Here is a 7,473-nt window from a genome sequence, read left to right on the forward strand (position 1 = left end):
CTTGTACTAACACATTAGTATTCCCAAAAGAATTAATTGTCCCGATTAATCTTTAGGTCTTATAAGTCATGATTGACATCTAGCAATATGTCATGACTACCCAGATAGTATGAATGCTTTAAGAACATAATGAATCTGTTAGTTTTGACTACAGTGTAATTAATCCATCTTTCTTACTATGTCCCGATCAAATAAAAACTATGGAATATTTGTCAAGTCACCAATTCAATCATATGCACAAATCTAATCGACATGCATTTTATTCAAGACGTAAACATTTTATTCTCGGTTACAACCCCGGCCGAGGATTTCAACGCAGTGTCATATTAGATCGCATAGGACATCATTATTATACCTTACATGTAACAATGAGACATATTCCATATTGCGCACACATACAACTTTGTATATGAACAAACTATAACCATCAGGTATAAAAATTGATCAACGACCCAACATTACATGTACCCGTGAACCATAGTTGTTCAACACATAAGTTAACACTGTGCATCAGGTTTAAGGATTATTTACACAAGACCAAAGCATGAACAATTAGACATTGACGTGACGTAGGGGTGGTAGGTCCTCCGCTAGCATCGGCCCAGGGTTTACCCGCCAACTACCGGTTGTACGGGGTTCCCTAAGTACCAAAAGAAAAAAAAACAATTAGACATTGACCACGCTAAAAGCTTCTATGTCGCTAATTGTTCCATATGCGTCACGTTCAGTGAACTTGTCTAATACAAGCACTTGTGTTCTTAACTCGGGCATCACAATACCCAATGACTTATGACTCATCATTCCCTTAAGTATCCAATACTTAATAGTGCGGTTATGAACACACCGGTCTCAATAGGATTATTAATATCCACTCAATAATCCATCGACCGGAAACAATTTAAAGATTTAGTCTAACTATGAACTCATCACATATATTCTTGACGTCTCAAAAAATATATTTAGTTACAACTGATCTTATGGAATCATTCATAAATATAAAATAATTGGACAAATGAATAAGTATGTCATTGTCATTAATTAAATAATAATAATTATAGTACAACTAAAATCCCTAACAAGTAACTATTACATAGTAACTTTAGGGAATACTTCCAACACCTTCCTCCGGCCATATCCCGAATCTCAGCCTGCTCGAGCCTCCCCTAAAGTCTCTCAAGGGGAAGTCATCGAAGCTGGCAGCTCGTGATTCTTCTCGGTGTAGTTTTGGCCTTCCCTCGATGCCCTATTTATAGGCGCGGGGGGCCGGTCGGCGGAGGCTAGGCTGGCGGTCCTCTGGCGCGTCGCCAGCCTCTGCACGTGAGGCACAGAGGCAACGAAGGAAGAAGACGACAAAAGAAAGAAGAATGGAGGGGGGGCCAAGCCAAGGAAAAGAAAGGGAATGGGCCTGGGGCCGTGCGGAAGGGGGAAAAAAGGGGGCTGGGTGCAAGGCCCAGCCCCAATGGATTGTTGTTTCTTTTTTTTTCTTTTTTTGTTGTTTTTTCTTGTTATTATCTATTATTTATTATCCGAAAAACATAAATAGAGAAACTAAGGCCGAATTAAAAACCTAATCAAAATTTAGGTGTCAATAACCATCATTTAGTATTTTTCTTTTTTAGATAGATAGAAATAATAAAAAAAATCCACTTGCAAATTGAAAATAGAAAAAGACGAAATAAAAGGCGAAAGCCAAGCCAAACATGTCATAGTCTGTGATTAATGCATCAGGTGTGAATTAACAGTTTCTTTGATAAGGTGTGTATCATTACTTGAATAAAACAATATACTAAATAATGAAAGTACACAAATCAGGAAAAGAAAAAAAAAAAAAAAAGGTGAGTGAGAGATGAGAGTATCAAAAAAGGACAGAAGAATGAGGGTAGAGTATGTACCCTACTCTCCATAAGGCGAGGCTAAAAAAACCTTCCTTTCATCCTTTGACACACAAAAGACAATGTAGAGATCATACAGTTTTTCAGAAAGTTTATCAAGCTCCGGATTTCCCCCAAAGACATTAATATCACAAAACCTCATGAGCTACTCTCGACCGCACCCCAAAAGCTCCACCATGTATCATAAACAAAAAAGGACGGCGCAATAGGTCAAATATCAACGTCAATCCCCTGTATGATATCAATTCAGGCAAAATCACCTGTAAGTGATCCATCAAGCTTTTCTTCATCGTAATAAGAAACGCCAATGACACGAGAACAGGAGGTACCGACCTGCTCTTTGAAGAACAATTCCAGCAGCGGGAACGTTGCTGATGTATTTAGCAAATTCACAATGTTCAGCGCACGAGATGCAACATAAGCATTATCATGATAACTGCATGTTCAAAAGGTTAGAAAGCAAAGTTAGTGGATAGTGATAACAATATTGAGATCTCTAATCCCAAGAAAAACTATATACAGAAATCAGACATGTTCTCTCGATCCAGATAATTTATGAAGATGACTTCGAAGATAAAAACTTCAATCTAGTGTGGAGAATACCGGACTAGAAGAGCGGATCCATGCATATAGTAATTCGACCACACAAGCTAATGAAACAGTTAGATGCATTGCCATCCTAATGCATATTGGATGTCGCTGAACATGTGAAATATCGATTGAAGATTATTTATGTGGCATTTGGAAAATCTTTCCAATGGTATATGGGAGTGCAGACACAGATAAAACACCATATGAGAAATCGAACCTCAAGGACCAGATAAGCTTTGAGAGTATAAAAACTGTACATCCATTGGAAAGTTGAAGTAAAAAGAAGCAATTGATAATGCCAACGACGGCGAGAGAGAGATTCGCGCCACTCACGGCAGAGGGAGGAGGTGGACAACGAGCCAAACGCGAGGCCTGTAGTACTCGACGGCCTACTTCAGTGGCGGCCACGAGTCCCGGCTGTATGGGCAGACCGGGTCTAGGAAGGCCTCAATCACGACGGTGCAGGCGCCAACCCGGTGCTCTGCATACACGAACCTATCGAACCTCGCCGGCGGCAGCGGCTGGGCGCTCCCAACAAGGGCGCGGTGGGTGGCGAAGAAGGAGAGGGCCCAAAGCAGCAGACCGGAGAGCTCGACGTCATCGCCACCGTCGTTTTGACTGGAAACTGAATTTGACGGGATCGAACGGATAGCAAGGAAAACAGAGGTCAACGCACGGACGGAAGCACTAGGGAAGGAGCATTTTAAAGTTTCAAGGATTTTAAGTGCGCGTTTGGTAATCATTCGATTCCGGGGAATAATTTCTGATCAGAAATTATTCTTTTTTATTATATTTTCATAAACAATTTCTGAGCAAAAGAACACGTTTTGTAACTGTACAAAATTTCTGATTCTGAAATAGAAAAAGAATATAAATGCGTTTGATAACTACATAAAATTTCTATTTCAATTCTAAAATTGTATCAAATCATAGAAATTATACTGATTAATTATATTTATACTAAGTAATAAAAATATTAACTAATCAAATTTTTATTGAAGTAGGAATTGAAATTTTGCTATATATAGAATACATATTTATTTTTTTTATTTTAATTTATTATTTAGTATTTATATTTATGAGATGAGGAAAAAGAAAGAATAGGTAGACTTGATTCTAGAATTGTTCTCGTGAACAAAGAATTAACTCTCTTTTTTCATTATAGATTCTACACCAAATATGTTCCTAGGAACAAAAATTTTACCAAACGTTATTCTGTTCCAAAACTACTCCCAGAAATAAAAGAATAGAATATGACATTGTTTGGCCGGTTACCAAACAGGCCCTAAAAAACGACATGCGTTTTTTCATGAGGTGTTACCACACATGATTTGGTTGGACCGCAAGAGGAAAAAAAAAATATTACAAGAATTAAAAAAGGATTGTTAATTAGTGAATTTACTTTTATGTTTTTACACATGATTTGGTTGGACCGCAAGCGGAAAAAAAAAGATTCGAAGAATTGAAAAGGGATTCGTAATTAATAAGTTTACTTTTATGGGTATTCTAAACTCTCCAAAAACGCAAAAGAAAAAGCCTAATATAGCATTGCTCGTGATGCTTCGTGCTTGTTATTGATATCCATAATTATCATCTTAAAAGATGTTTTTCCAAAATAGTTGCTCGTGTCACTTGCAAAAAATATTGAAATGAAAATTATTTTTGTCATCCACGAAAATGTTTAAATGTATGTTATTATAGATTATAAAAACATTTGCAATTACATTATTATTTAAAATGATATAAACAATCATTTTTATGAATATATCTTCTAAATCGTTCATTTTCCATGAAATTAAAAGAGTCATGTTATATAGCTATCTCTATCTTGCAAGCATAAAACGCTTTGAAACATGTCTCATACCATAATTTCATGGTAATTATAATTAGAGTTCATTTATTTTATGGAAAATTCAAGATTCCAAAAATATTTCAAAAAATTAATCGCTTGTATCACATTCAAAAATAAGTGAGTGAGAAATATTTTAATTCCCTACAAAAATAATTAGACATAAATTATTGTCAAGAATAAAAACATTTTATCAAGCGATGTAACCAATCAATTACTAAAAAATGATTTCCAAATATTGAGTTTTCGTTGAAATATATAAAGCCTTATATTTTACCGTAATATCAAACACGACATAGAAAATATTAATAAATAGATAAAGCCATATATTTTACCGTAATTTCAAACACGATACAGGAACAATTAATAAATTCACGAGAGGGATTTGCTCACAATTCTTGTAATAACCAGCAGTAGCATATACGGGAGGACTAGATCAGACCCTCGCGATCCATAGAAACGCTCACCATTTTCCTCCCGGGCCTCTCCTTGAAAACAGGAGGAAGAAGCCAATCGACGATGGCCTGCTTCACAACCCTCTCCACCCACCTTCAACAGTTTCTCAAGTTCAACACACACACACACAGAGCAAGAGAGAAAATGCTTCTCTCAGTGTTCTTGGCTCTCTGTCTTCCGTTCGCCGGCGGGAGCGCGGTGCTCCTTGAGAACTTATAGAATCAAGAATACAGAAGATGAAGATGAAGAATGACAGTAGATGATCTGTGAAGAAGTTTTCGATTCTGTATTTCCATTCAATTGAACAAAAGAAGATGTTCTCCATAATCATCAACCGATTACAATACCTCTCTGTATATATGCGGAAAACAGAGGACTAACAACTAGAAAAACAAACTAACTAACTTTCGCTAACAAACTTTACAGCTAAGCAAAACAGAACAGCAATCTTGAGACTTTGGTAATCCGCAGCAATCTTGAGACTCAGCAATCTTGAGACTTTGGTAATCCGTGTCTTTGACATCTCGTATGATCTCCACCGTTGATGAAACTCATTATCCATGAGTTATCAATTTCTTCAACTCTTTTTGCTTCTTGACTGCCTTCGGTGATCCACATCTATAATTGTCGAGGACTTCACCTCCTGTGATTGACTTCTCAATATTGCGAGACTTGGCTTCGATCTTGATTCTCTAACATTCCCCCTCAAATTGGGAAGAGTAAAAGATTCGATTCCCAATTTGGTTCAGAGTAAGATGAGATAAGCGGGATAGAGACTTGGTAAATATATCGCTAATTGTAGATGAGTAGAAATATATGCGAATACGAATAGATCCAAGAGACTTTCTCACGGACAAAGTGAAAGTCAACTTCAATGTGCTTGGTTCGAGCATGTAATATTGGATTGGCGGTGAGAGAAATTGCTGATTTGTTGTCACAATATATAGTAGTAGGTGGCTGAAGAGAAATATATCTCGTAGCACAAATGTGATCCAGAGTTCAGCCGTGGTCGAAGCAAGTGCACGATACTCGCTTCGCTTGAAGATCTAGAAACAGTAGGTTGCTTCTTGGCCGACCAGATAGTAGATTGGATCCAAGAAACGTGCAAAAACCTGTTGTGGAACGTCGTGTTGTTGGACAACCAGCCCAATCCGCATCGAGAGAAACCATAGAGATGTACCGAACTTTGAGAATGGAGATAGATTCCAAGATGTATAGTACCTTTGACATATCTAAGTACTCTTTTTAATCGATGGAAATCTCCAACAAAAGAGGCTGTTGCATCTTTTGACAGAGAAGATTAGTAGCAAATGCCGGATCTGGTCGAGTAATGGTTAAGTATTGAAGAGCACCAACCAAGCTTCGTATTCCATAGGATCTCGTAAGTAGATTTGCGGTGTCGGCCATGGAGATTGATCGAAGAGGCAGAGGTGTTGAGACCGGTTTACGATCGGCCATATAAGCTCGTTTCAACAAGTCAATAGCATATTTAGTTTGACACGAAAGAGAGTCTCGTGAAGTTCGTTTTGGCCTCAATACCCAAAAAAATAGTGAAGATACCCAAGATCTTTCATATGAAACGAAGACTAAGTTTCAATAAGACTGCTTAAGAGATGTGGTGAACTCCTAGTCAAGATGATATCATCAACATATAGGAGCAAGAGAACTGTATGTGAATTTGTATGTAGAACAAATAACGATGGATCGGGTGTGCTGCGAAGAAACCATTTTCGATTAAAAACTTGCTGAATTTATCAAACCAAGCTCTTGGTGCTTGTCGAAGACCATATAGAGACTTGTGGAGTAAAACAGACATGGTTTGGCCGATGAGGACTGATAAAGCCGGTGGCTGTTCCATGTACACCGTCTCGTTCAAATCTCCATGAAGAAAAAGCATTCTTAACATCAAGCTGTATTGGCCAAGCGTGTCTTATCATAGCAAGAGATAACACTATTCGAATTGTTGTGTGTTTCACAACCGGATCGAAAGTCTCGGTGAAGTCTAGTCCTTCTTCTTGGTGAAAGCCTTTGGCGACTAGACGAGCTTTGAGTCCGTCAAGACTGCCATTTGGTGTGAGTTTGGTCTTATAGACCCATCTCGCAGCCTATTACATGCATCTCGGTTAGTTCTAGGAATCAATGTCCATGTTTGATTTTCAGCAAGTGCATCCATCTCTTCTTTCATAGCCCTATACCAGCTTGATTAGCTAAAGCCGACTTGATAGACTTTGGTTCCATAGGAGAACTGATAATCGCTAAATAAGCATACTTTGGATTTGGTTTTGAATTCGGACTTTAGTCGAGTTTGCATATGATGAGTATTACTTGTACCTTGAGAGGATGACAGAATGGAATTGGAGTTGGAGTGCCTTTCATTAGAACTTCCTTCAGCTCGTAGATCATTGTGTGAGGATAAGGAACTGGTAGTATTTTGTTCTTGAGAAATAGAACAATGTTGAGGCACAGCATCTATAAATTGTCCTTTCCTCATTGTCTCATCTTGCATATTCCTTGAGGAAATGATTCGAGATTGCCGTATTGCGTGACAAGGATGATAGGTACAGCAATCATGGAAATCGGGATGGATCCGTGTGTGGGCCGATCGATGAGTGGATCTAGTAGGCTGGTGACTCGGTGCTTGATGACTCAAGGAAATGTAGGCCTTCACTCCATAGTTTGTATAAG

This window comes from Eucalyptus grandis, chromosome 6, assembly GCF_016545825.1.
Source record: "Eucalyptus grandis isolate ANBG69807.140 chromosome 6, ASM1654582v1, whole genome shotgun sequence".
NCBI lineage: Eukaryota > Viridiplantae > Streptophyta > Magnoliopsida > Myrtales > Myrtaceae > Eucalyptus > Eucalyptus grandis.